The sequence below is a fragment of the Maylandia zebra genome, linkage group LG13 (assembly GCF_041146795.1).
Source record: "Maylandia zebra isolate NMK-2024a linkage group LG13, Mzebra_GT3a, whole genome shotgun sequence".
NCBI classification, from domain to species: domain Eukaryota; kingdom Metazoa; phylum Chordata; class Actinopteri; order Cichliformes; family Cichlidae; genus Maylandia; species Maylandia zebra.
Window position 1 is genome coordinate 23256732 of NC_135179.1, and position 14380 is coordinate 23271111.

General features: G+C 40.0%; 1 protein-coding gene across 1 annotated transcript in view; it reads right to left on the minus strand.

The window, feature by feature from the left end:
• macrod2 (mono-ADP ribosylhydrolase 2) overlaps positions 1 to 14380 on the minus strand; it is a 424084-nt gene that overhangs the window by 61687 nt on the left and 348017 nt on the right. The gene's annotated exons all lie outside the window — the stretch shown is intronic.

Here is a 14380-nt window from a genome sequence, read left to right on the forward strand (position 1 = left end):
GTGAAGTATAACCGATTTCATATTTGTCGACTCATGTGATCCCTTTCCATTGTCTCTAACATAATAAAACATTTTGGGGGGGGGGGTTACCAAATTTTAAAGATCTATGAAAAAACTAGTCATTTTCCTGCCAATGCCTCTCTCAATTTCATTTTCTGGTCAAGGTGAGCTCAAACATCATTTTGCTGTCACCATCTAAAGCAGAGAAATGCATCTTTGAGGGCTGCGCAGCCTTCCTCTAAAATGTCATCGTAGGCCTTGTGTATTAGCGCATGTTTTTTGGCAGTTATGGTTTTCCATCAGCCTAGATGGAAGGGGAATAACAACTGTATCCTGTCAGCCAGTGCAGATGAGACTTGTCTAGTCTATACCAGACGTTGTGCCGCTATGAAGAAGGGGGGGCAGTGAAAGATGTTGTCTGTCACTCTATCTGTGATATTGCTGTGATTAAGCAGTTCTTGAGGCTCTGATACAGTTATCAGCAGTAATGCTGGAAGCTGACTGAAGAGACACTCCAGCTCAGGGATGAGAGTGCCGGCTGATGGAGTGGCTCGGCTCCCAAGGCACTTGAACTGACATTACATTAACACCCTGTGCCAAGGCGCAGAGAGCAACAAACAGGAAAACAACAACAGTGCAAAATTAATCGCTGTGGTCAAGTCACACTGAGTGAAAGGCAGACTTGGGGAATAAAATGACATTCACGGGAAAAAGCGTTTACTGTGATGAAGGCAGGGAATGATATTTCAAATCACATTTGTCACTCTTGACATTCAACTCAGCGACTGACTTTTATATGCATTCCATTTCGCCCAGTTTCTCACTTCATTATACACAGTGAAGGTGGCATAAATATCAAGCTTATACTATTTGTCAAAGCAGTTGTATAAAAATGCTATTAAAAATAGATGCATACAAGGATGTCCTGTGCACTTTTAAAGAGAAGTAACTGATAAACCAGAGTAAAGATATAATGTAGCATATCAACCCTTGGCAGAAACCCATGGCTAGCTGTGTGTCACACTCACCTCAAAATGATAGTGATGTTCAAATACGAGCCTGTTCCCAGAAAAGTTTGGCTGCTGTGTAATATGTGAATAAAAACAGAACTGCTGATTTGCAGATCATTCAAAACTATATTTGTACTGAAAATACTACATATCAGATGTTGACAGCGTTTCTTTTGGAAAATATTTGTTCATTTTATATTTAATGCCAGCAACACGTCCACTCAAGTGTTTGGGACCTGAGGGAACCAGCTGCTGCAGTCTGGTAGTTCCAGTGTTACTACGTTCTTTCTTGATATAAGAGTTCAGCTGCTCAACAGTTCACATTTCTTTATGCTACAGTGCACCAAATTTATTTAGTGCATTACAGCCTGGACTAGATTCATGTCAGTTTAGCATCAATTCAATTCAATTGTCATTGGAAACAGAAGGATCCAGCCCTAACTATATGCTTTATCTAAAAGGAAACTTTTAAGCCTAATCCTAAAAGTAGAGAAAGTGTCTGTGTCCCAAATCCAAGCTGGGAGCTGGGTCCACAGACGTGAGGCCTGAAAGCTGAAGGCTCTGCCTCCCATTTGATTTTAAATATCCTAGGAACCACAAGTAAGCCTGCAGTCTGAGAGCGAGGTGCTCTATTGGGGCCATATGGTACTGTAAGGTCTTTAAGATAAGATGGGGCCAAGATTATCTAAGAACTTGTATGTGCAGAGAAGGATTTTAAATTTGAATATAAATATAACAGGGAGCTAATGAAAAGACGCTTATTATGCAGTATTAATAAAGGCAGAAAGTCATTTTTTAGCTAATGCAGAGCCATGCTGTTGGATGTTTCCTAAGTGTTTGCTGGCTGCCTGGATGGAAAAATATGTTGCTCCAAAATCTTTGTCCTTCAGCACTAGTGGTTTCTTGTCAGATGCGCAAGTTGTCGATACCAAGTACACTAACTAAACCACACAGAGGGTCTCTTTTGAAAAGCATTGATGAACCTAATTAGTTGTAGGATGCTCCACTTTCTCAGTCTTTAGTTGCTCTTATCACAGCATAATAACAGTACATTACCACTGAATTATTTACAATTAAACATGAGGTTAAAACGGTCTGCAAATCTTTGCAGTCTGTTGTTATTTACAACTGACACAGTGTCCCAACTTTTTGGGAAACAGCGTTGTAGTAAGCAAACATAGCAAATAGAGTGGGCGCGAATGCCCACTGAGTGGTGTGCAAGAAAAAAAAATGTCAAGGGCTGGTTTGGTGAGAGTTTTGGCTTCACCACTTGAGTACTATTTTTCTGCATTCTGCCCTGGAGAAAGTTAAAGTAACAGTAAAGGACATGACAAGAGCAGGCCTGCAGCTTTTGCTGTCAAGCTAGCCATCCTCCCTTTATCTCAGTCTCACCTGTGTCCCGGACAGTTTAATCAATCCAGCTCTTTGTGAATTTCCACAGTGACATTTGATTAGTTGCCCAATTAGAAACAGCATTGCTTCAAGGCTTCTTTTTTCCCCTGCAAGATGCAGACAGAGGATGTTCAAGACTAGTGAAAAAGGCCAAGGCTGGTTGATGACGTAATTCAGCAGGAAGAACATACAGTGGGATCACATTTTAATCTGAACCTGGAGGTATTTGGAATTTCCGATCAGCAGCTGAACATCTTTGTTATACTGGCCACTTTAATGCGGGATGTTCTTTATATAAAAGGTCTGATTCTTTAAAGAGACAGATGGGTTTTTTATCACATTTTGCAAACCCTTTTTAAAATGTTATAATTGCAGCTGTGTGTGAGGTTCAGAGGAGAACATCGCTGTCTTTACTAGCACTGCAATACCAGGAGACATGACTTCAGAACTGAGAGTGAAAACTTAGAGAGTCAGAAGACATATTATTATTCAAGGCAAAGAGGGGCTTATTCGGCATCAAATCTTAGCTAGACTGAAGGTTTCGAGGAGGGAAGTGCACGGCACTCTTAAACTCTTTACAGAAACTGGGTAATTTATATCGAAAGCCTGATCAGGCAGACCAAAAGTGGTCACACTATCAGAAGATCGATACATCAAGCTTTTCTCTCTGAGTGATAGATAAACAACTTCATCAGAAACACAGAATTTGCTCAATGAAGAAAGCAATACCCAATTAGAAAAAGTGGGGTCAATAAAAAGCTGTCTGGTTGTCTTCTCAACAGGATGAATACTAGTCTCAAAACCACTTCTCACCAGGTGAAACAACCCCTAATTTCTGGAGAGGGATAAAACATTGCTTCTCAGTGGATGAGAAAAAAGGCCCATTTCCTGCAGTAACAGAAACGTGCATTTAAGAAAGAATGATACTGCGGTCTATCACACCCACTGTGAAACACGGTGGTGGGAATAGTTTGCGTTCTCTAACTTGGACATCTTTGTGGAGAAGGATTCAGATAGCAGCAGGATAATAACTCGAAATACACCCCCAAGCTTTGCAGGAACTACTTAAGAGCAAAGAAGTGTTAGCTGTTACTGACTTTCCTCCACACTCACCTGACCTCTACACAAGTGAAAATTTATAGACCACTTAAAGATGGAGAATGCCTGAGAAAATTAAGCATTCCTGACATCACAAGACACTCTGGGGTAACAGGTTTTACACAAACATGAGAAACACCATGCCAGCTCAAGTGCATGCAGGATTATTCTGCTTTATGTAATTGAAAAACTGAATAGAAGTGTCGTAAGGATAGTCATTGAGAATCTCCACTACTTGAGTCAGACTTGCACTGCATTTGTAAAAACATAAAAGCTGTATTTATCCACAGTTTGTTAATGTTTCATCAGAAAACGTCTCAGTTAAAGGGTGGCTGTGAGGTACCCATTGTTAATAGTTATGAGGGCAGAAAAGTATCAGTGGATTTTGATCCACTCTCTAATAATCTGCAAAGTATCTGATTGGTAACAGATTTACAATGATCCTAAACACACTGCCAGTGCAGCAAAAGCATGCCTGGATAGAAAAGCTCAGAGCCAAACACTATCAGCCATGGACTGGCCTCCCCAGAGCCTGGACCTCAACATGAATATGAATATTCTTTATTGTCATTGTCACAGGTACAATGAAATTGAAAGATGTCTCTGGTCAGTGCAACATCACAAAAGATAAATACTTAAAAACTATAATTAAATACTTAAAAACTATAATGATAGTTTATAGATATAATGACTGAAACAATGTGGGATCATCTTGACAGAGAACAGAACAAAAGGAAGCCGAGCTCCAAAGAAGAGCTTTGAATCTCCTTCAAGAAGCCTGGAAAATTATTCCTAAAGACTACTTAAAGAAATGACAGCAAAGCTTATCTAAGAGAGTTCAGGCAATGTTGAAGAATAAAAGTAGTCGTCTCAAATATCGTCTTTCAAGCGCATCAAAATTGTACAGGCCTTCAACAAATCTCTGGACTTATGTGGAAATATTGAATGATCCTAATGATGTCCTAACAGCTGTCTAAATGTGGAGCTGTCTAAATGTTATAATAATAATAATACCAATTATTATTATTTTCACAATAAGCACGAGGTTATACGAATAATAAATGAGTAGTAATGATGTTCCTAACTCCTCTGAGAGTCCTCACAAGGCTGATTCAACGCTACTGATGAAAAACATGTTTGCTTTAACTTATTTCCTCTGACAGTAGTATAGATTCTCCTCAAAGGCGGGTTAATGCTTATATTGGCTGGATCTTTGCCTTTTAACAATGCAATTAGCCAGGCAAAGGTAGCAACAAATCACTTTCACTTGCCCTAATTGATTTCTAGTCGTTGTAATTATGACTATCAATTGTGAGTCACTACAAGGAGGGCACACCAGCTTGGCCCCAGTTTTAATTTAGTCCAACTGAGTGGGAAAGCGTCATGGTACAAAAAAGGACCAACCTAAGATGTACACACACACACACACACACACGCACACACACACCTCCTGATTGGTTCAGTTTCTCACCAAATTTGCAGGGATGTGATTCGGCATATGTTCCTGCTATGGGCAACCGTGTGAACAGGTGGAGCAGAAGATGGTGTGAATGGCTAGATACATAGCATGATAGAGGCAGCGCCTTCTGTCACAGTCTTGAGAATAACTTAGGTCTAATGAGCCCCATGGCCACTGCTGACTTCAAGGGTCATGTTAATGAGAAGCAGGGATTGGTTAATCACACAGCTTTCACTGACAGATTGAGCTCCATCGGCTCTATCTTCCATCACTGCTTTGTCTTTGAGCACTGCTGAGGACTGTTGAACACCGAAGGCTGGTAATTTCATGCTATTGCAGGGACGCAAGTAGAAAATAGTGATTGGTTAATGCAGTGCCTTTCCTTTTCATTTTTTCTTTCCATTCAGGAAGAACGATAAAAAGACCAAAAACAATTACCTTTTGCAATTCGCTTCAGTTTTCTTGTAATGAGAAAGTGAAAATGACTTCTTATGAGCAGGGAAGTATAACTACAGGATTCACCCATGAGCACTTGTCCACATCCACCAGAATTTATAGTCCCACCTTGGTGAGCAACAAAGAGATACTTAAATGCAGTGCCAAACCCAAACACGATGACTTTATGTGCAGCTAAAAGCTTGCCTAAACTAATCAGAATGGGGTTTTGTGCCTCATATACTGTATGTTCCATAAATTGCTGCACCTACTACACATTTTCCATGTCTTCCATACAAATACATTTTGCACAGTACTATAGAATACAGACTGGTTGAAACAAACAACAACACATTTCACCCCGACAAGAAAAAAGTAGGAAAAAAAACATCAAAAGTGAGAAATGCACACATAAGCAAACACAAGCAAAGACAATGGCTGCAGATGACAGCATCTTTGCAGTGAACTGAGACTAAGTGTTGAAATAAAGATGCTAGCAGTAGCAGTTTCTACACAGATTTCTGACAATGCTTCCTTGTGATTGGCTACGGCACATACAATATAGTCTCCAAATATCCGACTGGCACCAATGCGTAACCATGTTGGGCATTTTAGTGATGTTGTAGAGGAGCAGAAAAAGTAAGGGACTTGATTATTTCCTCTACCAGACCACAGCAGGCCTTGGTGGAGGCTCCTCATGGGGAACACTGTGTGCACTGTGGGAGAACACCTCGGACCCTCGTGGAATGACTAGAGCTAACAAACACTTATGGAGCATGCTCTGCATAATGCAAATTGTGTCAGCTCTCACACAGCTCCACCTAACAAGGCTCTGGTGGTTTCACATGGCATCATCTGTAACAGTGACAAATCCCAGCATGATGCAAATTAAAACAGTGTATGAGATTATTTTCACTATAGTGTACCACCTCCACTGATTCATGAACCAATAAATTCCGCCTAACAGAAACTGCTCCGAGCTACTGCACTGATATACTCACTGCAGACGTCTGTTAATAGGCTTGTTAATAGCAAACATTACGACACGTTTCTGACACTCCATCACATGTAAATGACATCCTGATTAGAGTTTACAAGCACAGATACAAGAACACACGCGTGCACTGGACCACATGTGCGTGCATACATTTCATGCATTTTTTAGACAGTTCCCTGAATCCCAGCAGCAGGTCCAGAGCAATGTCTCTGGTCTTGGTCACTATTGAGGTCTTAGCCCCCAGCCCTCATTCATCACAGTTTCTGTCTGAATCACAGCACGGCTGTTTTTTTTTTCTTTTTTCTGCAGACTCTGCATTTTAAATTGCCTATGGGGGGAAGAGGCAATGATGGACGCACCAGTCTGGGCATCTGCTGCAACACACTGCAAGCCATCCAGTTGGGGTTTCTCTCCCTGACAGCGCAACTCTGTCGAACACATAATGCACATCTGGGAGTAGTCATCAGCAGACAGAGTAGTGCCTGAGTGACCAGTTGCACTCTTATCCCGAGACTGATATAACTGTGCCAGTAGAGTTTCTGCCTGACAAAAGAGCCGCTAACTCTCAAATAACATCTCTGCCATACATTCTCTGCAGTGTTGAATACCACCAAATATATTCCTCAATGTGAGTCAGGTTTGTCCCTAAACTATACACACTGGAAGGGCAAGATTATGTATTATGTTGGACAGTCATTCTAATTCCTCCTCATCTCCCTTTGGGGTAAATGAAAGGCTCCAGTGCACTGCTGTGACTCATCCAAGGCCATTTTTACACCTCGACACCTTGGCCTGATGAGAGAAACCATGCATGATAATTGCATGTGACTCAACAAGCTGCGGGGACACTGTTAAGTAAGCAGTGTGCTTCCAAACGCATTGGTTGATGTAACTGTGTTGACGTGTCTGTCATTACTCAATTCTCATTTAGCTGGTCGCTGACATCTTTAACCCCTGAAATAGGCATAGCAATGACAAACTGGGCGGCTCTGGTATTAATAAAGTATGAAAAAGGCGGTGTTCGAATCTAATTATTAGTCTAATGCATTAGATGTGATCACACGGGCTCTTCAGTGATGAGGAAATCATTTCCCGTAAGACTCCACACTGATAATTACAATAACATTAACCTTTGCCTTGTTAATTCAAGCCCTCATAGCAATTCATCTCAGGTCACAGACCTCTTAAAACATTCCTTCACCCTAGCTTTGCAGGGCGGTGAAAACATCGATGTGCGCCGACAGAAATCAACTTGTGAGAAGCACACACTGTTTTTTAAAATGACTAAAAGAGGAGAGCTGCATTCTTTGCCTCCTTGAGCATATTTCCTTGTTACCTTGTCAACTGTGGTTTAGTGCACACGCTCATGCACGTGAAAAAAGTTTTGAGCGAGGACAGGTTTCAAAGCGACACAATAATTAGAATACCTCAACGGCAACGAAAACGCTTCATTAATCCATTCAAGTCTCACTCTTAATGACTATCTTTATTGCGCTCGTGTTGCGCTGTTTGGATGCTTCTAATGATGTGTGTGTTGTGAGCAGACAGAATTTGCTGTTAGTTACACTTCCAAACACACACACATGCACGAACTGCCTCCTGCACCTTCTCTCCTGCCACAAAATCAATCTCAAATGAGCTGCAATAACAGCTAGCGAAAATTAATATGGATACCACAGATAATAAACACTTGATAAGTCAAGCACGAGCATAAAAACACACGCGCGCAGGCACAAGATAGAGATCTCACAATAAACTCTGAATAGTGGAAAGGTTTCCAAGGTTCCAGGTTTCTGTTCCCCTGACAGCATTATTAGATCCTGCGCAAGAAAATCAATTATTTTCTCTTCATTACCAGATTAACTTTCAAATAAAAATATTAAAGTATCAAATTAAAGTTTAAAAATATGGTAAGTGAGCCTCCTAACTGATATTCTGATATGCGACCGGTGTAGCTTTGCTGTAAACTGTCTGTCTTCGACATGTTTGTTAAGCGTACATCGATTTTCACACGTGGAAGCTGAAAATGAGGCTGTCGCTTCACATGGTGTCAAGTACCGTAACCGAAAAGGCATGTGATTTTATGTGAGAAAAATACACTGAAATGAGCTGGCATTTGAAAAGCTGGAACGTATAGCATGCCTTATTACCCATTAGACAGGCAGAAAATTCTCAGCCTGAAACAGTGAGGGGGAAAAAAAAAAGATGCACACGTCAAAATAATCAGTCACATTTGGGATTGACACAACTGTGTGATTTGACATGTGGGGTTATTACTTGCCAATCACACTAGGCTGCTTGGTGGGTTTTCTTCCCTTTTTTTCCCCCCAGTGCGCTGCACAATCTTTCATCTCTAAACGAATGATGTGAGCTCTGCTGCGAGCAAAAATGCATTATGTATCTTTTTAAAAATGTCATCATATTCATATCATGTTAACATTACCTATCTGTTCACCGATAGACCTGTTCTATTTGAGCTCAAATATGTCAGCCTTTGAAAGATGGCTAAAGCTGATATTACAGCTTCCCTTGCATGGGGGAAATGAAAACTTTGGGAGCCTCTACTGAGATGTATTGGTATATTCCTTTTTTCAGACACATCACACGTAATTAAGGTTGGCACAGGAAAATGCAACAATATTTTGTCTCCAATTCAAAAGTTTTTCCTGCATATTAAGTGATGTAGGGCTGATGGGGTAAATTGTCATTCTGAGACACAAGAGAGGGGTCAAAACATAGTTAACACCTATAATATTTATCCGTGGGTTGATTAATGGGGACAGCGCTATTAGCACAGAGAAAGTCACTGACAAAGAACAGAAGTTAATATGGAAATGGGGAGGAAAACCATAACATTAACACAAACAAGTAATCACATTAACATTTACGATTTACAGTCAGTCTTAATGACTTATAATTGATTGATCTCTCAACAATGAGGTAAATGAGCTTTAATGCACATGGAAATGTGCATATTTCATTACTTTAGATAAATAAATAAAAATAATAAATTGTCCAAGTATCTTTGGATAGTAAGGCTTGATATGCATATAGCACAAGATGCCCTCTGACTTTCCCTGATTTGCATCTAGATAGCTTTAATTATGAATAAAAGTCAAGTTACCCGATTGGATGGGATAGTGGAGAATCGATTGGGTAGCGTGCATAATGACAAAGGGCACAGCAACACACTCTATCAACTTGGAAACCATATCGGTGGTACAGCAAATAACGATTTCAGTGCACCACTGTACACGCAATTACTTTTAAACATTTGTAGCAATTAGAGGCTTTATCAGACCTAATTTTTGCATCAACAAATAAATTATCCAGTGTAATATGGTCTCGAGCCCTTTGATTCGAAAAGGAAAAGAGGGTGTTTGTGTCGAACAGGAGCCGTAAATTAGCATCACTTCTCCAAACCTAAAGGGTAAAATATATATTCTGAAGCCTAACATTTCCATTTATTTTACATTGAAGGACACTTGATGATGATATATATTTTCCAAATGTCTGGCTTTTCCCAATTAGTAATGGAACCTAAAAATTGGACCAAACTTTTGGTACTTTTTCTATTGGCACACAACAGACGCCACACTTTTAATTGCAATTTGATTCATGACTTTACTAGCAAAATAACAAATTTGGGTGTAGCTATAGATGTTTTTTTGTTACTTAAAATCTGACTATTTATTAAGCATGAAACTCATGGAATTAAAATTCTAACAGTATTGACAATGCTTGTTAATATTTAAGCAAAGATTTTATGGCCTTTCAAATTATGGTTAAATATTTTACAGCTTACATAATATGAAACAAGGCCCAGACTACTCTGTTTCATAAGCAACAACATAAAGGTATTGTTCAAGATGTGTCAGAAACCTGTATCTACACATTATGCATGCAGTTATATACAGACTCTGTGATTAAAATAGCTTCTGGAGAAACGAGGAGTGAGAAGTGACGAGACTTCCTGTAAGCCAACCCCTGGAAAACCTGAATAAAACCGTATTTTAATAAAACGTGAAAATATTTATTGAGATTTAAGCCAACACACACAGCAAACAGCTGAGTGGCCCTGCGTGTGTGTCATCCAAAGCCTTTTAAGTTTGACATATACAAATCAGAGCAAACATGTCAAATCCGCATCCAAACAACATAAAGAAAAAGGACATTTACCACACGAGCTGTCCGGTGAGACAAGACTTGGAAAATCTAAACACAATGTATCTTTAGATGTTGTAATGCAGATGGATGGCTGAAGCATTGTGTGTCCCACACGGGAGCACACAACACAAGATAAAATCAGTAGTTTAGACTGCACAGAAAAGGGCATTATTAAAGTAGTCATATGATGTTTCTCAATATTTTCTTTCTTATCTGTATTACTAGGGAAGTAGAGTGGTGTGTTGGTGCCTTTCTGCCTGCATGGGTTCCCTCCAAGAGTCCAGAGACATGCGTGATAGATTAACCAGTTAAAACTGGCCAAAGGTGTGAATGGTTGTTTGTTTCTTTGCGTGTCCCCTGCACAGATTGTCTGTAGAGAGTATACCCCACCTCTTGCATGAGAGGATGGATATATACTGTTGCAATAATGGATTTTCATACTATACATAGTCAAAGTTTCAAATAACAAGGTTAGCTTATGTACAAATAATCCCTAAGTAAGCCCCGCTCTAAATACTCAGATTTATTATTTATTTAGTTATTTCCACTCTTGGATCTGAATGGTGTCAAAGAAAGGGAATGTTCTCAATATGTTCGGGGAAAACAGCTCTGGCTGTGAGCACAGCAGTCCCACTCACCTCCTGTTCAAATCTTCTGTTTGCGGGTTAGGCAGAAGAAAGCTGGCTGCTGGCCTTTAAGAGAGATAGGCCAAAACTGCTAGTTTTAGACTGAGGCCAGTACGAGATAAATAAACAGAATTGTGAACAGTAAAGTCTGAAAAGAGTCCTGGAATTAAAAAATAATTCAAAAAGAGCAGTAACGCTGGACAAAGGCTGTCCATTTATACCATTTATTCATCATCATCATCATCTACAGTACGGGACTCCTCATATCTCCTGCTCATATCTATGACACATTAAACTGTTGTTATATAGTTAAGGGTGGTAGGAGTTTCTCTCACAGAGATGATTCACCGCAGCCTCTCTGGAAGTGTCAGTCGTCAAGTAGCAACGTTGTAATGATGTAAACAGTTCGACTCTGAGGCCATTCTTCCTCCAGCAGGCAGAAAAAACACAAACTCTTATAGGCACATAAAACTTCACCGATACTGATATATGTCTGTGACAGGCCAAATGATATATCTGCCTCGCTCTGCTCTACTGTTGATCCATCTCTAACAGGGCCATAGCATCATTCCAAGAGCCTGATTGTACTTTGATTGTTTCCAGCCCACTTCATGAGCGTGCGGTGTGCCTGCCAGTCCTGGTGGACTGAATCAGGACATAATGGGTTCATTAAAAATCGCCAAGACTGCTGGCATTGGAAAGAATGATTAGTGAGATAAGCAGGGGATATGAGCTTAATGGAACAAGAGGTGGCTCACCAAGATTAAAAGCCTTTTCCACATCACTGACGTTTTCCCTCCAATTCAGCAAATCACTTAATTGAAATTCTTTTAATTTTCTTTTTAATTTTCTTCTCAAAACTCCTCCTGGAATTGCAACCCCAAGATGAATGGTAGACTGAGGTATGGTGGTGAGGCAAATTTTATTACACTTAAGTCATTCAGTGTGTCGTCTAGGAGCCTTTTTGACTCATTTATTACTGGAATATGAAATAATTTATCAAATATTAGAATAAACCTGGCAATACTTACTGACTCTACAAAAGTAAAATCATGCGGTGCCCTTGCTTTAAAGTCAAACCTTTGAAGTGAACAAAAATAAAGAAAAATATATAATGTCAAATTAAAGGAAACCCCCCCTCCCGATGATCCAGAGAGCCGTTACTAAATCCAAGGGCACCGATTAGTTGCAGAGTCATAACACAACCATAAAATCCAGACATCAAACATGTCAAGAACCTGCTAAGAGCCAGATTTCATGGCAATAGAGACAGGGAAATTGAAGGTTGGCTGCTGCCAGTCAAAAATGAGTGTGAGGGCTTTGTAGTGAGATACTCTGTCAAGAGCTGTGCAGCCTCTGTGGTTTGTAGCATGGGCCTTCAGAGAGGCTGCACAGAGGATGAGAGACATAAATAAGTCTCCTTTGTCAGAAGAAACCACAAAGCTGTCAGCTGCAGCCCTCGCAGGCCTACGATGCACAGGCTCAGTATCACACCGAAAAAAGAGAAAAAAACACAACAACAAAAAACGATTTGTTGGTATGACTCAAATTGATGCTGCACTATGCTTGGACCATTTTAGAATCGGCTCGTATTGCAGTACGATGTCGATGAATGTCGTATAATGCAATACAGCTGGCTGGATTGTATATAATTATGCATATGTGCACGAACATACTGTACATTCAGGTAAAGGCTATACTTACACCTAATCCTGAATGACGTCTTTGTTAGCGCCATTAAAAGAGAAAGAAAAAAACTTCTCGCTGCTAAAACCAAATCACGAGCAGCCAATGAGCCCTCTGTTGGCAGCATGTTTAGACAATAGTATCCCTGAAGTCTCTGTGATTATGAGACAGGCTCAATCTGGGTACGGTCCAACCTCTGGCTGATGAAGGGAGAGAGCATGAATGGGGTCTGATCAGGTCATGTTGAGAGGACTCAAACAGCACAAAAAAACCTCAAAGCCTTCTAGAGATCCCCCTCAGTCTCTCTGTCAGAAGAGGATGAAAAGTGGCTGTGCTAAAGCTACCCGGTGCTCGTACTTTAATGTCATTCAGTTTGCCTCAACAGCGGCAAACACAAAGTGGGTAATTATTTTGCAGTTTGTAGTTTTTCTTTTTTTAAAACGAGGCTTGTGTAAATTGTTTTCTACAGTCTGGAGCCAGTGTTATATAAACAGTGTGCTATGAAAACATCAGAGGATATTAGATGCAAAGAGGATGTGTGAGAGACGGAGAGCAGACCACTTCTAAAACAGCGTGTTTGGAGAGCGGAGCAGGTTCGAGTGCGCTCTGTGTGTTCTGAAGGTCATGCCTCAGACAGTCTGCCTATCTTCATTACGCCCAGTCTTGTTTAATGATATACAGGAAGAGAGGACAGCGTCTCAGTATAAGAGCTTGGCTGTGAATGTGACAGCACATTTAATGCCTGTAATGCTTTGAACTACACCATTCAGACCTTTTGCCTGACTATCTCTGATATAAGCTCAGTTCCCAAACAACAGCACAGGTGCTGATAAGAATCTTCGCTGCACTTAAGCAACAATATTAGACACGGGCACCCGGCTGATAACACTTAACACCCCACACTGATATTTGTCACAATATAATGTAGGTATCAACATATCAGCTTGATAACAGGCTTTTTTACCGGCTGACTATGAGTACTACAGACACTTCTAATTATTAACAATTTCAGTTCTCAGTATAATTGATATCATTATCAGCATACTCAGAGACCTCATTATTACATGTTACTCAGTAGATTATATATATATTGTTTGTCACCATGAATCCGTTTCATCTAAAGCTTGTTACTGCCTGTAGCATTTCCCAACGGACCAAAATGTTACTTACATTCTTTAAAAGTAAAAAAACAACAACAAAAAACCTCTTTAAAAGTTAAAAAAGAAGCATTTTTACAAAATCTGCTGGGTGTATGTAAAGGAATTCATTGTCAAACATAATTTAAAGGTTCGCCCCTTTGATGTAATGTAACACATATACGCTATATGGATTTCTCAGTGATTCTTTTACTGCCTTTAATGCTGCAGTGTAAAAAAACCCATCATCGGCTTTTTATTTTTGTAACATTTCAAACAATTTTTACAGCAGCTAGCTAAAAAGTGACCGTGCAATGTAGCAGCAGTCTGTCTCAGCACCGAAGAAAAGAGATTCGACATTTAACTTACAACGC